This window comes from Artemia franciscana, chromosome 8, assembly GCF_032884065.1.
Source record: "Artemia franciscana chromosome 8, ASM3288406v1, whole genome shotgun sequence".
Classification (NCBI taxonomy): Eukaryota; Metazoa; Arthropoda; class Branchiopoda; order Anostraca; family Artemiidae; genus Artemia; species Artemia franciscana.
This window is the reverse complement of record NC_088870.1, coordinates 22093525-22118115: the sequence shown is the minus strand read 5'-3', so window position 1 is coordinate 22118115 and position 24591 is coordinate 22093525. Positions and strand designations below refer to the sequence as shown.

Sequence of the window (24591 nt, the reverse complement as noted above, 5' to 3'; positions counted from 1 at the left end):
TTAACAGACTATCAAAAAACATAAGTAGATACTGAAATCAGGCAGGATCTTAAAAATGTCTTTTAGGCCCTTCTTTCGGGCTTAAATTAGCAAAATTACCAAAGATAGGGAAGAGCCATCATCCTTCTATTTAACACAGAAAAAGATTTCCTCTGGAACAAATTTCCCTTACAGGAAAACAATTCCTTAGAAAGAGATTACTTATTATCCTTGAAGTTTGAACGAGGGAGAGGGATTGAGTCGATCAGGTTCTCAATCTCTAATCTTGGCTAAGTGGGTTCTTCATGGAGTGAGGGGGCTCAGGCCACATTTTATTTAGATGTGATACTAAATTAGGCGAGACCATTAGGTAGTTTCCTTAATTCTGGGAATGATTTAACCCGGGGAGATTTAGTTAGTGGGGTGTATAAGATTCCTTGTTCTTGTGGAAAGTTTTATATTGATAGAACTCACCAACAATTTATTGAAAGATTTATTGAGCATCGCAACTCAATAGAAAAAAACCCTACAACTAAGAATGCCTCCTGAAACTTTTGTTTCGGCTCTGGCTGAACATACATTCTTTCATCCTGAACATAATTTGATGTGGCTACAGCTATTTCTAATGATAAGGGTTTTTCTCCGTGGGCGAGGTAGACTACAGAAATTAAAAAAAAACGTATGTTTACTAATCTTTTAAAAAATGGAGACACGGGGAATTTAAATATTGACCTAATTTATGATTGTTTTTTTGAAAAATGAACCAATAGTCAATAAGGGAATTGAAATTTTACATAATCACCAGGGGACAAGATTACCTACTGGACCAAAAAGAGTTGCTTCAATATTAGCTAACAAAAGGATTATTTCGCAACAGAATAGTTAACTTAGTTTAAATTTTTATAATTTTTCCTCAGTTACTTTGATGTTCTCATTGAAGTAACTCTAATAGCTTTTTTTTCCTACGTGGATCAGTAGCGACAATTGTATTTATTATTGTTGGTGGTGGTTTTATTTGTTTTTAGTTTAGTGTTTTTTCTTTTTGTCTTGTACTGAGGACACCTAGTTTAGATGCAGGCGAAATATTCGCGTTGTTTTAGTCTTTTCTCTCTTCTGGCCGCGGTCCCGTTTGATTTTTTTTTTTTTAGTTTTATCTCTCTTTGTTGTCTCTAAGTTAGGCGTCTACGCGAAAGTTTATTTTCAAGTATGTGAAACAAATTCAAAAATAAGCAAAAGTAGGAGAATCATACCAAACATACGGTTAATTTTTAAAGATGTTGAGATTTGTTTTCTTTTCGAAGGTGGCCTGATTCTGAACACACACACACACCCCTATCGCCCAATTCTGCATGCACACTTTCTTGCCTCGAATGACTTAAAATAGTTATACAAAATAATTGGTCAAATCAACTAAATAAACAAAGCTCTAAATTTCACGTTAATTTAAAAAAGAAGAATTTACCCACTAGACATTGATTTACTTACTTTCTATATTTTCATGAGAAAGATGGTCCCAAATACGCGCTTATTTGTTTGGTTTTGTGTTTTGTCAGGGGTTAGTCGTATTAAAGCAGTGGTTATAAAAGCTCAGGACAGCGTTCATTCAAATGAAATTTGAAATCTCTAGTGCCCTTAAGTAACAAAAGAGATCACGCAGTTCATGGTAATGAACCGTAAGTAAGGAGCGACTCGACCCAATAGTAACCAACAGGGGCACAGTTAAGGGGGACTATCCCACAAACTTCGAGAATCTTTGGCGTCTTTATTTAGCATATTTGTCGGCCCATGGGATGATTTTGTCGGCACGTTTTTTACATTCCCCTAAGCTAAAAACCCTGGTCTCTCCCCTGATAACCAAAACTCTTAAAACAGAATTCTGACAACAATACATACATTAAAATAATTGGCCTTTTATGATGATTCCAAATATATAAAATTCATTAAGTGTAATTTACCCTTCAAAAGTTATTAGCCTGAGAAAATTTGCCTGATTTTCGGTAAAGGGAGGAAACATCCCCCAGAAGCTAAGTAATCTTATTGAAATCGCATCATCATATTCAGTGTATTTGAAAACTCTACGGTAGAGTTTTTAAGCTCCGATCTTGAAAATGTGGAACTTGTATTTTTTTTTTTTTTTTAGCAGAAGAAAGACCACGATGCGTTTTTCCCCCCAGGGTGACCGAATTGAACAAATGGTCCTAAAAAATTGGGAAAGGGCTCATTTGGACGGAAATTATAAGTTCTAGTGTCCTTTTTAAGTGACAAAAACGAAAAGGCAACTTGTCCCCTACCGCGCCCTTTTTCCTCAATGTCATCTGATCAAAATTTTGAGATAACCATTCTGTTCAAAATAATTAAAAGGTCCAATAACTATGTCTTTGGGGATGATCTGACCATCCGAGCCCCTATATGAAGGGCCGCAAGCTATGGAATTTACCCGTTGTTTACGTATAATATTTGTTATTGGGAAGTATTCCGACATTTTTCAGAGGTGGATATTCTGGACATGGATTTTCTACGGCAAGAACTTCTCATTGGGGTGGAAGTTTCAGGGGGATGAACCTCACAGCGCAAATTCTACAAGGGAGAATTTAAAAGAATTCATATATGAAATGTGTCTCTCTTGTCTTAATTTCTCGTTGGTGACCCCATTTTAAATGTGAAGACACTCTGGGAGAATTGCCCAAGGGTAATTTTAAGTAGAGTTAGAATTATCTAGGGCATTTTACGTGGGGGGATTTCTCACGTGAGAAATTCTTCATGGAGAAAATATCACCAGGAGAAATTTGCCATGGGGAAATTAAAACTTAAACTTTCTACAAAAGGAACTTTAAATTTTCCACAGAGGGGAGGGTGGATTTCCCGGAATTATTTCAAAAATGATCAGAAATTAATATTTTGAAAACAATCTTGGTCATATTTTTTTTTTTTTTTAGAACGAGCAGGAATTGCTCCGTATATGAGGAGGCCTCCTCAATCCCTCACTCCTTACGCCAAAGTTTAACTTTTTGTCCCATTTCTCAAGAACGACTCCTGAAACCCCAGGGCCATTTAATTGGAATAAGAAACTTTTTTTTAATTATTAAAGGCCTGAGTGTAAAGAGCAAGGGATCAAGGAAGGGTTAACCCCCCTTTTATATAGAATAATTTCTGGTGGTGTTAAGTTTTAATATTGCTCCTTACTTTCAATTGAAAAGACCTGTTTTTTATTTAATCTTTGAAAAGAACGCATATATTTCTCTTATTATTTAACACTCGTGTACTCTTTCTCGTGACCTTTTTGACAAGTCCTGAGAATATTGCAGGTTTTACGCCCTCGTACACGAGAAAGGTGACGGAAGACTTGGCAAGCACATAAATACAAAGCATAACATTTGATAGTTCACTGATCTTTTCAGAAAAATAATCAGTATGAATTAAGAATAGTTTAGGTACAGTCGGTTTTATACATTAAAGCCAGTACAAGCTAGGTATGTTTTTAAGGCACACTCAAAAAAGAGGAAAATGATCCATTTATATGTCACTTTAAATTCTCATTTAACAAATGAAATGGGCAATTATTATTGTAATTCTTAGATGCATTATTTACTGTACATAATTTCGAAGACCACACTGCCTTTCCATGACGAAAGTATAACAGAGGGGTTTCTATGTAAAGATGTTTCTATTGAAAAGATAATTTCTTCTACTGAAACTTTATTAGTTTTAAAGAAAAATTTTGGACCTTTTTCTAATACGGACTTTCCTTGCAATGTTAAGGTCCTTGATGAAAAAAAAGTTTCAGTTTTACTGCTGACGATGAACACTGTATATGTGTTCGAAATATACAGTTAAATTTTTTTTTTTATATCTGTTCACTGTCGATTAAAAGGTTTCATCCTTATTTTGAACTGTTACACTTCCGAGATGCATTATTATACCAAATCGAAATGCTTTTTAATTACTTTCGGCGAGTCTAAGATTGAATACCTGGTGCCACTTTATTGGCTATTTATAAGGTAATTTTTGAGCATCGATTCAACCTCCACCACCGTCAGGCCCCGAAAAAGACTCTTTAACGTTATTAATTAATTTTTTATTGATGGTGTTTTGATAGTTCTCCCAATAAAAAAAAACAGTATTAATGGGTGACATAAATTTATGTTATATTGAAAAATCCATTTTCTGGGTTATTAAAATGGATCCTTTCAGGGAGAAGGGGGATCAAAAGCATTTTCTCTACAGTCTGATTAATGATTGAATATGTTTTTACTATTATTGCTACTTCTAACTGCTCACTAAAGTACCATGCTACCTCAGGCTAATACAGCTGTAGCTGTGCACGCTCCCCCTCCACCCCAATCCGTCCAGAGTTTCATTCTTTATCCCTTCCTTTGAAATTCTGTTTTCTTCTAAATCATTACAGATATCTGGGAAACAAGATTAGGATGCTATGCTTTAAATCCTTTGGTCCTGAGGACAGAGATTCGAGTCCTGGTGTTGCTGGTTATTTGGTGAGGAACAGGGATCTGTGGCGTGACTGTGTAAGCTCAGTCAGAGTCGATGCTGCTCGAAGCGGGTACATGAAAAACCCTTGTGAAAGTAAACAGGAAGATGTACGGAAGCACAGAATGCCCCCCCCCCCATTGCAATTCCTGTCTAAAGGACCTTCCCAGACGACTTGCTTTTTGTTGGGCCTCAGATGGATTTTACAAACAAACAAAAAGAAAAAGAACTACCTTTGACGATTGTTCGCCCTTTATCCGTAAGATGCGATTTAACCAAGCACGGATTTAACTGGGAGGGGGCAATGAGGGTGATCGCCTCTCCAAAACGATTTTTTAAAAGAAACCTTCTTAAATTATGCTATTGAGTGCTATATTCTAAAATAAGAACTGACAATATTGATTATTTTCTGAAATGAAAATAATCAAACATATCAGCGCAATAAAATTTTTCATAGGTAATCTATGTACGTCACAGCCTGTATAAGCACCAGTTGCGCAAATATTTTTCAAAAGCAACACATAGCTGTAGTCGCGATATTAATTGGTGCTGCGTCAAAACCAGACACTCTCGTAGTTAGAAACTGGATTCCACAGCCTATACAGAACGCATGGACAGATAATAGATAGACATATCTGTTAACAAATGAACTAACATCATTTTTATACAATACTAATAAGGGGGAAGGACTAATGTCAGAATTAACCGTGGTCACAACATAAATTTCTGTTTTCAATCCGGAAGATGTGTGCTGAAATCCTTCTATAGGCAAGATACGGCTCCGCGCAACTGTTATCTATATAGGCTGTGGTGTCCGTGTTGCGAACGCAAGACAAGCGCTTCTGTGCTATTAGAAACAGCCCAAGACAGTGCGGAAAGAAGACAAGAAGGTTGGACGGTGACAGTGTTATTGCCTATTATAAGCATGCACAAATTTAGTATCACTAATCACTGTTCCCCAGATACAGAGACACAAGGGCGCCGGCAGGAAATTTTCCGGAGGGGGGGGGCAGATGCCAAATAGCAGTGGTGGTTCGGTGATAGGGAATATATTTTAGGATATTTTTCGGTAGGAATAAGTTTATTTTTTAATGTTTTTATGAATAAACTCTCAAATAAAAAGAGCAATTAAATTGCATGCAAAATGAATCAAAATGCAGTAAATTTTAAACGACACGGATTTCTAGCAAAGAGACCAATTTATTTAATAAATAATATATTTAATTATTATGCATTTATTCTTAAAAGAAAATCAAATTCAAACCAAAATTACAGAAAGATTTATTGCTTCTGTAGATTATAACAGATGTAGAGTTGTCTATATGCAATTTCCTACGTCTTAATAGCTTACAGAAGAAGTAGAGATACTCCAAAATCATCCTGCTTCCATAGATACCACCTTTTGATTTTGCAACGGCCTTGTAAAATGTATCTCTTTGATAACAGGACTATTGTCCCCCCTTATATATTCAGACATTAAAAAAAAATAGCAAGAAAAAAAATTAAATCCATTCATCTATCCATCTGTCAAACTGACCCTATTTCTTTTTATTTTCCTATTCAACTAAATAAAATCAGCAGGTTATAAAAATTTTGATCATAAGAAAATCTTATCAAGTAATTTGTGATAAAAAACAACTGGAAGTAATAAGTGACTTAGACCAGTATTCACCAAAACTAACAAGAGCCAAGAGCTCATATGGCGCTTGTGACGAGGTCGGAACCTAAAATTAGACTCGGTACTAGAGTTATCGATTTTGCTGTTCTTTGTTTATGGCAATTATTACAAAGATAATCTTGCAAATACAGTGTTCCTGTAGTCTCTTCTTGTTCGGTATTCTACCTCTAAAGAAGATGAATTTGCGCCTACCAATTTTCATTGTCCTAGCACGTCCAGAAGCACCAAACTCGCTAAAGTACGTGAAATCCCCCCAACTCCCCCAAAGAGAGTGGATCCGGTCTGGTCATGTCAATCAAGTGTCTGGGACTTGTGCTTATTCTTCCCACCAAGTTTCATCCCGATCTCTCCACTCTAAGTGTTTTCCAAGATTTCCGGTTTCCCCCTCCAACTCCCCCCAATGTCACCGGATCCGGTCGAGATTTAAAATAAGAGCTCTGAGACACGAGGTCCTTATAAATATCAAACTTCATTAAGATCTGATTACCCATTCGCAAGTTAAAAATACCTCATTTTTCTAATTCTTCCGAATTAACCCCCCCCCCCCCAGATGGTCGAATCGGGTGAAGCGACTATTTCGAATTTAATCTGGTCCGGTTCCTGAGACACCTGCCAACTTTCAACGGTCGCTATATTGATCACGTATCTAGTTTCGGATCTTTTTCATGTAAAAATTAGGATGCTCCAGGATTCAAACTTGAGACCTCTTGCACCCTAAGCGAGAATTATAGCCCTAGACCAGCAAGCCACACTAAATAAGAACAATCACAATACTGACAGTTTTGGACTTGGTTATCAAACACCAAAACATTTAATGCATTTAGACTCAGTGTTTATAAGAAGTAACACATTATCAAAGTCGTTTGTTCAAAGTAAAACATTAAAACTAAGATAAAGAAAGTCAAATAAAATTTTTGAATTCGATATTTTTAATTTAATTTTGAATTCCAGAAACCAATACTTGACAACTTTATGCTTCATAACTGTAAAAAATTAAATCATTTTCAACGTGACAACTAGATAAACGCAATCACTCCTAAAAAAATGATGATAAAACACAAAAACGTATCCATTCAGGGAGAAAATACATAAATTCCCAGCATTCCGTTCAGGGAAACCATTTCTGATAACAGTTGCTTCATATATCACAGCTCATGGGTAATCTGGCAATGCAAGCAAAAGTTGAAGGCGTATTTTTGCCGAAATCGCCCTTTATTCCAATTTTTCTAATTATACAAACTTTCTTGTGTACTAATAATTGCACTAATTACTAATAAACAAATAGATATTTAGGATTACCATAAATAGCTGATCCTTTGAACGTTATCAATAGTTAGGCTCTTACACTTTCGTTATTGACAAGGATAATTATTTAATTAGCTTTCATTTCCATGAAGAACCTGATTTTTTTTTTGTTACTCCAACTAAATCATATAGAAAAAATATTTGTGGAAAACTGGAAAGGTGTTACTCAGTCGCAAACTAGAACTTATATTTTCCTCATTAAGGGTCGAAATCTATTGTCAGACAGCCAACAATGGAGCAACACACATTTTTTCTAGGGTTTTTCCCTATTCTGGTCTCTTTTCTTTGGTTTCCTTGTAATTAATTTACAGTCCCAAATTTCCAGGGGGGCTTGCCCCCCTGCCCCTCTGCTGACACCCATGAGAGACACGGATAAAAGGCATGTAATATAAACGTCCAATTGAAATAATCTCTATTGCTTTACTTGGAAAAATCCAAGAGACTTTCACCTACGCTAAAAATGTTTATCTCCTTGCTAGCAGCCGCAAAGATTATATAAAATACCCTGACAATGATACTAATTCTTCTGACAACAATCTAATGTCTTTGCCTCATTTTTTTTTTTTATTGAATAAGCCACCTATTATAAGGGTCAAGAGGACCGAAAGCTGTTGCTGATATGTTTAGTGATTATTTTATCGGCGTTGGATAATCTTTCGTTTTTGCAGAATAGATTTTTCTTCTCGTAGATGCATAAACATGATTTCCCCTCCCTTTGAAGATACGAGCATATTTATGGCCCCAACTAGTTTTGAAAAGTTCCTTAAGGTTATTACAAATATAAAAAGTGGTAATTCAGTTAGATATAATGGGCTATCAACAAAGTTGTTAAAAAATATTGCTGGAGTACCACTTATTCCGATTTTAAATTTATGTATCGGTTCAGGTATTATCGTCCCATTGCAATTTTATCGCCTTTATCTAAAGTGTTTGAAAAAATTTTAAAAGAAAGGATTTCTAATTCATTGGATAAGATATTTTTTTTTCTTACCAAACACTAGTTTGGATTTAGGATAAGCCATTTGAGACGAGGGTCTGTGGCGTGACTCTGTAAGCTCAGTCAGAGTCGACTTAGCTCTAAATAGGTACCTGGAGAAATCTGGGGAAGGTAAACAGGAAGGGTGTGCGAAAGCATAGGACAGTTAGCTCCCAACCCCCTTTGCACTTCCTGGCTAAAGGGCCAAGGAACGGAGATCAGCACCGCCCCTGGGGACTGTAAAGTCCAATGCCGTGCTCTTTACCTTAGTACCGTCCTAGCCGAGTGGATTGGTGCGCTGGATTTAGGATCCTCTGTCCGAAAGGGCGAGGATTCAAATCCTGCTGAACCAAATTATTTAGCTTTGGATGGGGGCCAGTGGTGTGGCTCTGTTAGCTCAGCAAGAGTCAACCCAGCTCTAAATGGGTACCTGGAGAAATCTGGAGTAGGTAAACAGGAAGGGTGTGGGAAAGCACGGGATGGCTGTCCCCCAGCCCCCCATTGCTTTCCTGTCTGAAGGGCCATGAAACGGAGATCAGCATCGCCAGTAGGGACTGTAAAGTCCAATGCCGTTTTCTTTACTTTTTACTTATTCGACACAACACGCAGTTGCGGCTCTTTTATTAGAATTAAATGATTTTTTAGATAATGATTTCCAGGTGGCTACTGTTTTCTACGATGTTTAGAAACCATTTGACACATTAAACCATGAAATTCTTTCTGACAAAATGGAAATTGCGGGCATAAGAGTTATAGGACTACACTTAGCAAAATCATACCTTTGTGGATGTAAAATTACGATAGATGATTGCGATAGATGGAAAACTTTCTAATTAAAAAAAAAACTTTAATGATATTGGTGTCCCTCAAGGTTCAGTATTAGGCTCGCTCTTATTTTTGATTTATATTGACGATCTTCCGCAATGTTTGCAGGGGAATATTAGTCTTGCTATTCTATTTGGAGATGACATAGCTATATCTGTTAAAGCGAGGGATTCAATTACATTAATTGAAAAATTAATTGTAACTGTTACTTCAATTAGTCGATAATCTTCATTAATCTAGTACCAGATTTTATTAAAACTGAATTTATGGTTTTTGGTCGTTCAAAATACGCTACGCAATATTGATTCCTTGTCAGGAGCTTCAGATTGGTGGGAATAAAATTTGTAGGGTTCAGTCATATCATTATTTAGGAGTTTTTCTTGATCCATTGTTGTCTTTCCGTGATCACATTGATCATTTAAGGGTTGAACTTGCTAAAAATGTTAGGTCGATGTACCATGTGAAAAATATTTTTCCATTTTCCTTACTAAAAATAATTTACCATTCTTTAATCGCTTCGTACTTGAATTACTGCTCAATTGCTTATCTTAATATCTTTTTGGACGCATTTAAAACAATTACAGGTACTACAAAGTAGGGCAGTAAGAATACTTGTAAATTTCCTACCGAAATTTCCAAACTTTTATTTAGATGTACTTACATTTGAAACAAAAACGATGTACTTTTTCCTTAATTTGCCAGATTTAAAACGTATTCGTGATGTAAATATTTTCTTATGACTTTTTCAAATTCGAAATCCTAAACATTAATTTTACAATAAATTTTTCTTAATTTTATCTCCTCGTTCGGCTCGTCGGTGGGTGGGATTATACAGAATTCCTTTTGTAAGATGTGAAAGGTCAAGGTTTTCACTTAGGTATCTAAAGCCATTTATTGCGAATAAATATAAGCTGAATGATAAAACTCAGATTGATCAATCCCAAAAATCTCAGCTGTATTTAAAGAAGCAATTATTAAAGATTGTTTTTTAATGTTTGTTTATTTACCTTTAACAGTTTCACTTTAGGAATTTATAATATTTTTCTTTGTATTTTGTTTTCGTCTCCACGATGGGACGGCTTCCCAAGCCCCTCCTGCCCAGCATTTCTTTCTTGCCCAGCATTTTTTTCTCCCTTCGTTTCTTTCATTCCTTGTTTTCTAGGTTTTTGTTGCTATTATTTTTTTGTTAACTAAGTTAATTTTGCTATTACTACTGCTATTATAACGAGATGTTTTGTTTTGTGTATGTCCTTTATTTACACACCCAACCTTACAAGCTCTGCTCTCTGTTGGGGGTTAGTATTTTTTGTATTTCGTAGTATATTCAATAAAGTATCTATCTGTCTATAAAAAAAAAGTGTAGGCTATTTGCCTTTATGCTGGATGGATTTGGCATCCTACTGTAAAGAGATTTAAGAAACGTGCGTTCTTTCCTACCATTTGGGAGTCGTAAATTTTGCTTCCCAATTTCTTCAGCCCAATCTATGCCAGTGGTTAAGTGAGCATATTTTAGATCTCCCTTGACTCTCCCTGGTTATACTTATTTTTCATCACACGTGGAATCCGCCAACTAGTCTTTCTGGCACACCAAAACAGGGTTCTTTACCCCGTTGTGGTGTAAATATTCTTTGGGAGATGCGTTTCCTGCTGCTGGGGCCAAGTATACCAGCACCATTTATAATCCCCTTTACCCATTTTGAACTTTCTTGACATCGTACTAAGATCCTGATTGAATTCTTTCCCAGTATCATAGAGCTCACTCAAGCGCTTGTTGTCCAGAGCATCAATAATTCAGTGTTTTGTCTTCTTTCTATATTTTGCAGCGTCTCCGTATCACCTTGATTGGGACAAGTTTTGCAACCTCAACAAAACTTAAATTATTTTTGATCAGCCGACTGACTATTCTTTTTCTTATTCTTTCCCGTTTTCTTCTTTTTTTCACACAGCTTAGATACCAATACAGTTATGAAAACTCCTATCTTGCTCATGAGAAGCTCTGGTACAGAGCTCTGAACTTGCGCCTCCTCTAAGCCCGCGCTCCGACGCGTAGATCGTACTATGATACCATAGGCGTGAACCTAGAAATGAAAAATAGTCAGGAGCCTTCAGTAAAGTTGTGCACACAAAGCCGAAATCATGGGGAAAATTAAATCAAAGCGAGGTATACATCTTAAAAGTGTTACCACACATAGACAGCGCCTTTGTAAAAAGTATTTGGAACTTGGTAGATGCAAATATCCAAAATACCTAATAATGCGGTACGCCGAAGAACTAGACAAGTCAAGAGATTTAGGTCAAGCGACAAACCTTGAGGCGGAGCAGAACCCTATACCTTGCTCTTTACGCTAAAGTATTTTTAGAAATTTCAACTATTTATTCTACGGCTTTTGTGATTCAGGGGTCATTCTTAAGAAATTGGGACAAAATTTAAGCTTTAGCGTAAAGAGCGAGGTACTGACGAGGGGTGAACCCCCTCATATATGTAATAAAAATATGAGAATACAGAAGTTCGTTACGTAAGCTAATTTGTAAGTTACGTATATCTTTATCTAATAAAATTAATTTTTAATAATAATTTTACTATTAAAAACATTCGTAAAAAATTAAAAGTTCTACTTGCCTTTTTAAATAACCAAAAAATCGGAGGACAACTAGACCTCCTTCCCCGCTCCTTTTTTCCTCAAAATCATTCGATCAAAACTATGAGAAAGCCATTCAGCCAAAAAAAAAAAATATGCAATTTTCGTTTTAATTATTCATCTGCAGAGAGCATAAATCAAAACATGCATTGCTTCAAAAACGTTCAGAAATTAAATTAAATAAAAACAAGTGTTTTTTAACTTAGAAGTAAGGAGTGACATTAAAACATAAAACGAACAGAAATTACTTCATATATGAAAGGGCTGCTTCCTCATCAACGCCCCGCTCTTCACGCTAAAGTCCGACTCTTTCTCTTAACTCTATTTTAAAACAGTAAAAAACTTTAGCGTAAAGAGCGGGGCGTTCACGAGGAAGCAGTCCCTTTCATATACGAAGTAATTTCTGTTCGTTTTAAGTTTTAATGCCACTCCTTACTTTCAGTTAATTTTTTTTTAATTTAATTCGTCAGAAAACTTTGGTTTTCTAAGAATCCTCGAAGAAAGCTCTCAACTAAGTTTGGTGTTTAGTTTCGAATTAATCAACTGAGGTATTTTAAATAGCCTATCCCTAGGAAAAAAAGTGAAAAAAACAATAAATTTTAAAATGCCCTCAATGCATGCCGTCACAGTTTCATATACATGGGCATTTTGTACTTGAGAATGATAGTGCTCTTTTGCTCATTTTCTTTTCTCCCTTGGTCGGTAACCAAGCTTTGCAAGACGCAGCCAAATATATTACTATTTCTCGGCTCAAGTATCTCGCCAAAGGAAGCTGTCTATCAAAACCTTTCACAAGACTTGATAATTGGTGCTATTTGAAGTTTTGACAATCGACGGTCTCTAGAGAATTAAAAGACAGAAGGCTACCCTAACTTCAATTTTGAAGCTCGATGTTTTCAAGTTCACTTAATCACGGCCTTAAGGATACAAGAAAAATCAGAAACATGGACAATTGAAGGAAGGATTGCGCAAAGACTAGATTAAACAAGAGCCAAGAGCTCATATGGCATGAGCTCTAGCAAAATTCAAAAAAAAAATAGATTGAATTAAAAAGAAAATCAGAGGCTTAATACCGGACAGGATTTAAAATAAGAGCTTTGAGACACGAGGTTCTTCTAACTATCAAAATTCTTTAAGGTCCAATTACCTATTCGTAAGTTAAAAATACCTCACTTTTTCTAGTTTTTCCTCTCCATTCAGCCCCCCAGATGGTCGAATTAGGGAAAAGCGGGGAAATCAAGTCAATGTGTGCAGGTTCCTGATACACCTACCAATTTGCATCGTCTTAGCACGTCCAGAAGCACCGAGCTCGCCAAAGCACTGCCCCCCCCAATTCCCCCGAATAGATTGGATCCAGTTGGTTACGTCAATCACATATCTACGACATGTGCTTATTCTTCCCACCAAGTTTCATTCCAATCTTTCCACTCTTAGTGTTTCCTAAATTTCCGTTTTCCCTCTCCAACCCCCCCCCCAAATGTCACCATATCTGGTCGGGATTTAAAATAAGAACTCTGAGACATGAGTTCCTTCTAAATATCAAATTTCATTAAGATCTGGTCACCCGATCGTAAGTTAAAAATACCTAAATTTTTCTAATGTTTCCAAATTAACAACCCCCCAACTCCCCCAAAGAGAGCATATCCATTCTGGTTATGTCAATCACGTATCTAAGACTTGTACTTATTTTTCCCACCAAGTTTCATCCTGATCTCTCCAGTCTAAGCGTTTTCCAATATTTCCAGTTTCCCCCTCCAACTCCCCCCAGTGTTACTGGACCCGTTCGGGATTTAAAATGAGAGCTCTGAGTTACTAAGTCCTTCTAAATATCCGATTTCATAAGATTTGATCACCTGTTTGTAAATTAAAAATACTTCATTTTTTCTAATTTTTCCGAATTTACCCCCACCCTCCTCTCAATTCCCCCAAAGAGAGCGGATCCGTTTCGTTTAAGTCGATCAAGTATCTAGGACTTGTGCTCGTTCTTCCCACCAAGTTTCATCCCGGTCTCTCCACTCAAAGCATTTTCTAAGATTTCTGGTTTCCCCCTCCAACTCCCCCCAGTGTCACCAGATCCGGTTGGGATTTAGAATAAGAACTCTGAAGCATGAGATCCTTCTAAATATTAAATTTCATTAACATACAATAACCTGTTCGTAAGTTAAAAATACCTCATTTTTCGAATTTTTCAAATTAACCACCCCTCCAACCACCCACCCCCCCAGATGGTCGAATCGGGGAAGTGACTATTTCTAATTTAATCTGATCTGTCCCTGATATGCCTGCCAACTTTCATTGTCCTAGCTTATCTGCAAGTGTACAAACTAGCAAAAGCAGGACCAAGAGACAGACAGACAGACTGACAGAAATTGTGATTGCTATATGTCACTTGGTAAATACCAAGTGCCATAAAAATAGAGCTCAAATAAGTATCTCAAACGGGTAAAAAGAAATGGCAATAGATCAGAAAGGGGAAATAGTCATTGTGCCCATACATCATCAAATAAAAAAAAAGAGGCAAAGGAGTTGATTTTAGTTCAGGACATATATAAGGAATTATTAAGGTGCTCCCAAATAAAGAAAATGAAGCTTTTATGGAGCCTCTCTGTAACAACCTGATTCTAGAGTAAGCTGATATTGCTAATGGGGTTAAGCAGGGGACTTAGGGTTTACTTCTAGCCGGGACTTCTAGCCGACTAAGGAATGGTAACCATGATCTATATTGGTCTAAACAGAAAATATTATTTTTATAACAAATTTCTTCGCTGCCAGCGGGGCACTGGAACATCAGAGAGCTGTCTAAGGACTCATTTTGAAGGAAATTATTACATCCAGTGCCTTTTTTCTATCAAAATATAATAAAAAAAATGGTAATAAAATTACCAAATTCAAAATAAAATAAAATTTGACAAAAAACTGCATTTTCATATACAAGATGATGAATGACGTCATAATCGTAGGTTACAGTCGGTTGCAACTAGGGTTTGTCCTTTATTATATCCAACATTGGGTTTCAAAAGTTCATTGACTTTTATGGGAGTTATCCGCCTTTCCGAAAATCAGGGAAATTTTTTCAGGTGCGTAGCTTTTGATGGATCATTTTAAACTTGATAAATTTTATATATTTTAAATAAGCATTAAATTCAATTTGTTTGATATGTTCAATATTATCAATACTGTGTTTCTTTCAGTTTCGGTTATAGATAAAGTTCTTGGCTATATCTTATCGGCAAAAGCAGAATCTTTGGCAGCATTTTTAAAAATTTTCAAAGAAAAAATCGCTCAACTCTTGTGCGAGTAAGTTCCAAAAAATATCTTATAGTTATTGCTTTAAATTGTTCTTTCCTAGTTTACAAAAATACGTTGCAAAAAAAAAAAAAATTAGGCATTGACTATGAAGAGTTTGAAGCTATTAAGTATACTTGCGACAGTAGGGATCGAACCTGAGCGCCTTTAGATGAGCAGCGCAGTCGTATCCACTAAGCTGTCACAAGGTACTAGTGTAGAGGATTTATTGAGAAAGTGACTTGTGTAATTGATTATAACAGCTAATGTCACTTGAAGTAACGATCCATTACCAGTGGCATATTTTACAATCAGGATTGCAAGATTATCATCAGGTTTTTGCCAAATTAAACAAGGTTGCAGCAAATAACTGATTAAATTAAAGCCGATTAGGAGAATCCCCATAAAACTTATAAGCCTTTATAATTACACTAAGCTATAACTGACTGGATCCCTTTGATAAGGGGTTTTCTGGGGGCCGGCGTTTTTTTTTTCGGCTACAATTTTTACAGCTTCAATAATATTAGCTAAAATGCCTATTAGTATATGAAAATGACTGATACCTAACCAGCAATACATTAATTTACTGGAAGCAATCACCTATTAAACAAGAGCCTTTAAAGTCAAGCCAACTATGACAAGGAATGCCTTCTCCCAAACATTAGGAGTGTTGGTTCAATAATTTCATCCTTTAAAAAAAAATACAATAAAAAAAAACAAAAAAACACATTCATGTTTTTTTCTGGCAAAAAAAACAACAACAACAAAATTCCACATATTATAAACACGAGCTTGAAAACTACGATAGGGTACTCCTCTGATATGTTGAATCTGATAGTGTGATTTTGTACTCTTTAACCAGTATTATACACTTCATTATTAGGTGCTCCAAAGGAATTATACATCATCAAATAAAAAAAGAGACAAAGGAGTTGATTTTAGTTCAGGACATGTATAAGGAATTATTAAGGTGCTCCAAAATAAAGAGGATGAAGCTTTTATGGAGCCTCTCTGTAACAGCCTGATTCTAGAGTAAGCTGATATTCCTAATGGGGTTAAGCAGGGGACTTAGGGTTTACTTCTAGCCAACTCAGGAAAGGTAACCATGATCTAAATTGGTCTATACAGAAAATTAAATAAAAAAAACAAGTTTTTTTAAATGAAAGTAAGGAGCGACATTAAAACTTAAAACGAACAGAAATTACTCTGTATATGAAAGGGGCTTTTCCTCCTCGACACCCCGCTCCTTACACTAAAGTTTTTTATTGTTTTAAAAAGTAGAGTTGCGAGAAAGAATCAAACTTTAGCGCAAGGAGCGGGGTGTCGAGGAGGAAAAGCCCCTTTCATATACGGAGTAATTTCTGTTCGTTTTAAGTTTTAATGTTGCTCCTTACTTTCATTTAAAAAAACTTGTTTTTTTTTTATTTAATTTCTGAAAGTTTTTGAATTAATGCATGACTGATTTTGGCTCTCCGTACATAAATTATTAAAATGAAATTTGCATATTAATTCTTTTTTTGGCTAAATGGCTTTCTCTTAGTTTTGATCAGACGATTTTGAGAAATAAGGGGTGGGGAAGGAGGTCTTGCTGCCCTCCAATTTTTCGGTTACTTAAAAAGGCAACTAGATCTTTTATTTTTAACGAACGTTTTTATTAGTAAAAAAAAAATACGTAACTTAAGAATTAACTTACGTAACAAACTTTTATATTCTTATATTTTTGATTATATATATGAGGGGGTTGGTCCCCTCGTTAATACCTCGCTCTTCACACTAAATCTTGTTTTATCCCAATTCTTTAAGAATGACCCCTGAATCAGAAAGGCCGTAGAATAAATAGTTGAAATTATTTAAAAAAATTTTAGCATAAAGAGTGAAGTGTTTATCTCCTCCTAAATACCTCGCTCTTTATGCTAAAGTATTTTTAGAACCCCTCATATGCGTAATAATCTCTGTTCCTTTTTAAGTTTTAGTGCTTCTCCTTACTTTCAATTGAAAAAACTTTTTCATGTTTATATTTTCATTGTTTTTTTTTATAGTAATGCTAGAACGTCCTGCGCCCTTTTCATTGAATTTCTCTTCCCCCATGAAATATTCCTCCAAGGAAAGATCCTCCCATATAGCCCCCTCCCCTGCAACCCACACCCAAACCAAAAAAATCCCCCTGATAACGTCGGTACACTTCCCAGTAACCATTACTGTATGTAAACATTGGTCAAAGTTTGTAACTTGCAGCCCCTCCCCCAGGGACTTTGGGGGTAAGTCATCCCCAAAGACATAGTTATTATGGTTTTCGACTATGTGGAACAAAATGGCTATCTCAAAATTTTGATCCGTTGACTTTGGGAAAAAAATGAGCGTGGGAGGGGGCCTAGGTGCCCTCCAATTTTTTGGGTCACTTAAAAAGGGCACTAGAACTTTTCATTTCCGTTAGAATGAGCCCTCTTGCAACACTCTAGGACCACTTGGTCGATACGATGACCCCTGGGAAAAAAAAAAAAAAAAAAAAAAAAAAAAACAAATAAACACGCACCCGTGATTTGTCTTCTGGCAAAAAATACGAAATTCCACATTTTTGTAGATTGGACCATGAAATGTTTTCTATAGGGTTCTCTGATACGCTGAATGCGATGGTGTAATTTTCGTTAAGATCCTATGACTTTTAGGGGGTGTTACCCCCTATTTTCCAAAATAAGGCAAATTTTCTCAGGCTCGTAACTTTTGATGACAATAATTAAACTTGATGAAACTTATATATTTGAAATCAGCATAAAAATTTGATTCTTTTGATATATCTTTTAGCATCGAAATTCCGTTTTTTAGAGTTTCGTTTACTATTGAGCCGGGTCGCTCCTTACTACAGTTCGTTACCACGAACTGTTTGATATTACCAAACAGAAAATTAGTGGGGTTGTAAAATTGGGGGAAAAATCCTCAGTACAGGAAACGCAAGTAAATTTTATCCCTCCTTTCTTTTAAGGTGAAATTGAGTGTGGCTTCAAGGAGGAAGGAGAACAACATTTTGTTCTCTTTGCAAATGATCCTGAGCAAACACTTTTAGACCAGCTCAATTTTGTTGCTAAGTTCACTTGAAAGTTGTAAATGTCAGACCAGACATCCATATTCCAATATTGGCCATTCAAAAGATAAGTAAACATGGAGGGAAGGCATCTTAAGACACCTAAATTTGTTTAAACTTTAATTGATGGATAGTGATATATTTGATTGTTTAAATATTGGAAACAAGTATATCAAACTTATGATTATTAGAAATTGTGACACAAATGAGCTTAACAAGTTTCTCTAGCATTAGGGTGGGACAGGGTCTAGAAAAACGGGAGTGGATTTCGTGAAGTTTATCATCATTGCATTTGATTTGATGGTATTTACATTCATATTTAGATTCTTATCTTCATCTGAAACAAGCGTTAGGCATTGACGGGATCACTTATAATTTCCTCTGACACTTCAAGGATTGACAATTCATCCACATATTTCCATCTTTGAGAGAAATTCTTATCAAAATTCATTAATCATTTCTAGAAATAAAAGTGGTCCTAATACAGTGGTGTGCGTGTAACTGAACCCCAAGCAACTGAACCATCATGCCACTAACTGTGTCCCATACAACTGAACAACTGTGCAACTGAACTACTGTGGAACTAAACCACCATACTTTGGTTTTCAGTAACCTGCAAATATGAGACAATATCATTGCGTAAAAAACAAGTTAGAATCATTACATGTTCTACCTTCCTGGAATAGCTTGTTTTTATGGCCACGACATAAATGCCTGTCAAGAGGATTCATAAGAAAGCTGTTTTGTTGTCAACAACAAAACCCCCGCGGAAAATACCCATTTCCGCGGCTGCTTGGTTTCCAATCACTTTTGACTTATAAAAAAAGGACTAAACAATAAATTTCTAATTGAATGAACATCCTCTGAAGTTTCTACAATCGTGAGGCAGAGGTAGGATGAGGAAGGGGCAGTCCCCCTTCTATACAGAATAAATTCTGCTCATTTTTGGGGTTTAATGTTACTCTTTGCTTTCATAATAACAGCACAGACCAGAAAAATTTCCAGAAACCAATAAGGATTAAGTATCAATATCACATTTTTGATGTATTTTTTTTTTTTTTTTAATCCAAAAAATTAACTAAAGCTCTAGATACAGCGCTGGGGATGATATATTAATTTCTCCCTTAGGACTAATTCTATATTTATCTGAAGGCTAAATGAGAGTTGGGGTGTTTTAGTATTAAAATACACCCTCTGAGGCATCTCCCTTCCTCTCTTACAGCTATAAAACAATCATAGAGCCCAATTGCAGAGCTTTAAAGCCCTTATGCAAATGTTTGGAATTGTAAGAAAAAAGAGGATTTACCTAAGAAATTGATACTTGCATAGACCTTAAAAATATTTCGGCTAAATAAGAAGGAAGAAAGATGCATCAAAGGGTGCATTTTAATACCAAAACATCCTTACTCTCATCAAGCCTTCAGATAAATACAGAATTAGATCTAAGAAAGTGACAAGGGGAGGATGGAGGTAGGGCTGTATCAAAGATTTTTGTTTTGGGGGTCATTTTTAGGGGGGGGGGGGTAAAAACAAATTTAAAAAAAAAACACATCAAAAAATGAAATTAATATTTCATCCCTCTTGATTTCTGAGAATATTTCTGGTCTATGCTGTTATTATGAAAGTAATCGCCGATAATACCCCCTAGAGACCAAAATGACAAGCTGGTATAATCAGTTGCTTGTTAATAGAGTGTGAAATTTTCATAAATTATTTCAATGCAATGAAGGAACCTAGAAATGAAAAATAGTCAGGAGCCTTCAGTAAAGTTGTGCACACAAAGCCGAAATCATGGGGAAAATTAAATCAAAGCGAGGTATACATCTTAAAAGTGTTACCACACATAGACAGCGCCTTTGTAAAAAGTATTTGGAGCTTGGTAGATGCAAATATCCAAAATACCTAATAATGCAGTACGCCGAAGAACTAGACAAGTCAAGAGATTTAGGTCAAGCGACGAACCTTGAGGCGCAGCAGAACCCTATACCTTGCTCTTTACGCTGAAGTATTTTTAGAAATTTCAACTATTTATTCTACGGCTTTTGTGATTCAGGGGTCATTCTTAAGAAAATGGGACAAAATTTAAGCTTTAGCTTGAAGAGCGAGGTACTGACGAGGGGTGAACCCCCTCATATACGTAATAAAAATACGAGAATACAGAAGTTCGTTACGTAAGTTAATTTGTAAGTTACGTATATCTTTATCTAATAAAATTAATTTTTAATAATAATTTTACTATTAAAAACATTCGTAAAAAATTAAAAGTTCTAGTTGCCTTTTTAAATAACCAAAAAATCGGAGGACAACTAGACCTCCTTCCCCGCTCCTTTTTTCCTCAAAATCATTCGATCAAAACTATGAGAAAGCCATTCAGCCAAAAAAATAAATATGCAAATTTCGTTTTAATTATTCATCTGCAGAGAGCATAAATCAAAACATGAATTGCTTCAAAAACGTTCAGTATAAAACGAACAGAAATTACTTCACATATGAAAGGGCTGCTTCCTCATCAACGCCCCGCTCTTCACACTAAAGTCCGACTCTTTCTCTTAACTCTATTTTTAAAACAGTAAAAAACTTTAGCGTAAAGAGCGGGGCGTTCACGAGGAAGCAGTCCCTTTTATATACGAAGTAATTTCTGTTCGTTTTAAGTTTTAATGCCACTCCTTACTTTCAGTTAATTTTTTTTAATTTAATTCGTCAGAAAACTTTGGTTTTCTAAGAATCCTCGAAGAAAGCTCTCAACTAAGTTTGGTGTTTAGTTTCGAATTAATCAACTGAGGTATTTTAAATAGCCTATCCCTAGGAAAAAAAGTGAAAAAAACAATAAATTTTAAAATGCCCTCAATGCATGCCGTCACAGTTTCATATACATGGGCATTTTGTACTTGAGAATGATACTGCTCTTTTGCTCATTTTCTCTTCTCCCTTGGTCGGTAACCAAGCTTTGCAAGACGCAGCCAAATATATTACTATTTCTCGGCTGAAGCATCTCGCCAAAGGAAGCTGTCTATCAAAACCATTCACAAGACTTGATAATTGGTGCTATTTGAAGTTTTGACAATCGACGGTCTCTAGAGAATTAAAAGACAGAAGGCTACCCTAACTTCAATTTTGAAGCTCGACGTTTTCTAGTTCACTTAATCACGACCTTAAATAAAAAAAGCAAGTTTTTTTTAAATGAAAGTAAGGAGCGACATTAAAACTTAAAACGAACAGAAATTACTCCGTATATGAAAGGGGCTTTTCCTTCTCAACGCCCCGCTCTTTACGCTAAAGTTTGACTCTTTCTCTTAACTCTACATTTTAAAACAGTAAAAAACTTTAGCGTAAAGAGCGGGGCGTTGAGAGTGCCTCGTTTTCAGGAAAAATTAATCATATAATTAAACTTGCTTGCAAGATCTTTATCTTCAGATTGTGTTTTCTTTATTTTCTTTTTTTTAACAGATTTTTTTATTGTCTTTCTTAAGAACCCATCGATTTAGGGTATGGTTTCCGGGAGTCATTGATGGGGATACGATAAGGATGGATCACAGGAGGGGAGAGGCATTATAAAGTGGGTTTTGGGAAATGTTTTGGATATTTGAGTCTTACCGAGCGGGGTTTATGAGAGCTAATTCACCTGCCCTATCTTATTGAGCTGCCTGACTGTAGTAAGATACAGGGTAGAATGCTATCTTCCTAGGACGAAGTCCTAGTGGAACGTCGTTTATGTTACCTGAACATAATGTGAAAGTCGACATAGGTTGGCTGATTCACAAGTTTGAATTTTCTCAAGCTCTATTGTCCCTGCAAGTCAACTTGGGAGATTATACAATTTTTTTATTGCCCTTGTCCCCTTCCCTTTCGTCATTGACTACCCCGATATTACCCCTATATTTTTTATTATTACCCGAAAATTATGGGGGATAAACAAATAATGACCATTTCATTGTCTATCTCATCGTATATTGTTTTGTCGATCATAGCTACAGTTTCTTTGATAGAAGTACATTTCTTGGGAACCATCTGCAAAACAGCAGTTATCGCCTGCTACCTGCTACAAAGCATGTGAAAACTTTAGGTCTGCGCAATGCCCAAATTTCCCGGTTGGGAACACTTTTGGTTGGGAGAAGGTGGGGGGGATGAGATAGAGAATAGGAGTGACATATAGTAAAACATAAGTGAAAGAGGACACCCACATTTTCACACGAACACATACAGAAACACATGCACAAATACAAACCCACACACACGAACACACAAAAAAAAAGAAAACAAAAATATCCATACATATATGCATACTCATACCTACACTCTTTATTACTCTACTACTACTACTGCTACTAAGAAAAAAGAAAAGAAAAAAAAATGTCTTCCTACTTTAGTATTTAAGACAGATAAGCACCTGAATGAGGCCTTAACTTTACTCACCCATCCAATTACCTAGGATAAACAGTTTTAAGAAATTCATATCTTGGAATATCAAATAGCTTCATATTACCATAGAAAAAAATAGATAAGTGCTGGGGGTTGGTTTTATTGTTAGGATTGCGAGGTGGCGCTGGAGAACCTTCACGTTGGTGCACCTCTTATTATTATTTTAACTCCAGTATTTCGTCAGCATTTGTTACAGTCTTATTCCGCATGTGAGGGGGGTCGCCCCCTCTTCAATACCTCGCTCTTTACGTTATAATTATTAAAGAATTAGGGAGAAGGTTGAACTTTAGCGTAAAGAGCGAGGTATTGAGGAGGGGGCAACACCCCTCGTATACAGAATAATTTATGTTCGTTTTAAGTTTTAATGCTGCTCCTTACTATTAGTGGAAAAGCTTAGTTTCTTTTATTTAGGCGCAGACAGCACAACACCGCTGCCTTAGTAAAGAGTGAAGTGGGCACAATGTATTATACATTTATTATTATAATTTCTTCTGACCAAAGCTCTTCGTATAGATGGGGTTGTCATAGAAACTTCGAAAGGAGTCTAAAGTGACTTTTAAGAGTCTAAAGTGACTGAAGGGCAACGAGCCCCCAACCCTAAATTTCTCCAAACGGATTCTATCAAAATTTTGAGATAGCCATTTTGTTCAACATAGTTAAAAGGCCTCGGAATTGCATCTTTGGGGGTGTCAAACCACAACCACCCCTCGCAGCCTCAGGGCAAGGGCTAAAAGTTATGCTAGTTGCCCACTTTTAACATATAAGGCTTTTATAGAAGATGTGGTCGTTTAAACCTTGGAGGAGTCTCAGTCGATTGGAAATTGGAAGTTCTAGTGCCCTTTTTAAAAGTTAAAAGTGATCAGAAAGTAACTAGCCCCCCACGCCTTCTTTCCTCCAAATGTATCTGATCAAAAATTTGATATAGCCATTTTTTAAATAGTCCAAAGAGTATATAAAAATGTCTCTAGAGTTAGCACAAACCCCCAGACCCTGGAGGAAAGGGTTACAGGTTTTGCCCCGGGGGAATATAAGGTTTTTATGGAAGGGGTGGTTCTATAAACTTAGGAGCAAGCTCATTTGAATGGAAATTGAGTTCTAGTTCCCCTTTTTAAGAGTTGAAAGTGATCGAAGGGCAACTATCCCGCCCCCCCCCCCCTTAATGACCTTTTTATGACCTAAGACCTAAGATCATTTAACAATGCGGGTGGACCCACAACCCCCCATAGCTTGGGGCAAGGGTTGTAAGTTATGCCCCAGTGGCATATAAAACTTCTAAAGAAGGGTGGTCGTATGACCTTTGGAGGAGGTTCACTTGGTTGAAAGTTGAAAGTTCTATTTATTTTTCAAGAATGAAGATTGTACGGAGGGAAACTAGCACCACCTCCCCACCACGCCCTCTTTTTCACTAATGAATACGATCGAAATGCTGAGATAGCCACTTTGTTCAAAATAGTCCAATGATAATATAACAATGCCTAAACGGTTGACGTAGCCCCCAGAGCCCTAGGGTAAGGATTGTAAGTTGTGCCTCGGGGAAAAATAAGGTTTTTATTGAAATCGAGAGCTCTAGTTCTCTTTTATGAATCAAAGGTGATTGGAGGGTAATCAACCCCTCACAATGTCCATCGTTTCCTAAATTTCATCCAATCAAAATTATGGGAGAGCTATTTTTTAAGCATAGTTGAAAGGTTCAGTACTTATGTCAACCCCCAGAGCCCTCAGGGCAAGGATTTTAAGTTAGGCAGTACGTCAATTCTTTTCATATAATATAAATTATTGAGAAAGGTGGATATTTTTGACCTTTTCAATGTTGTAATAAGTACAAAAGAAAACATTTGTAATATATTTCGCTTTCAGTAAAGCACCAATGGCACAGTAGGTTTTACACTTTTACTCTGAGAGAAGGAAGTTAAACCTAAAC

At 36.2% G+C, this 24591-nt stretch overlaps 1 protein-coding gene across 1 annotated transcript in view; it reads left to right on the top strand.

Annotated features, from left to right (window-relative positions):
* The first annotated feature begins 3387 nt into the window (after positions 1–3387).
* Positions 3388–24591, top strand: part of LOC136030141 (formin-2-like) — a 230345-nt gene continuing 209141 nt past the window's right edge. Inside the window, exon 1 of the mRNA XM_065708838.1 lies at positions 3388–3449. The gene's annotated coding sequence lies outside the window, so the exon portion shown is untranslated. The remainder of the gene's footprint in view (positions 3450–24591) is intronic.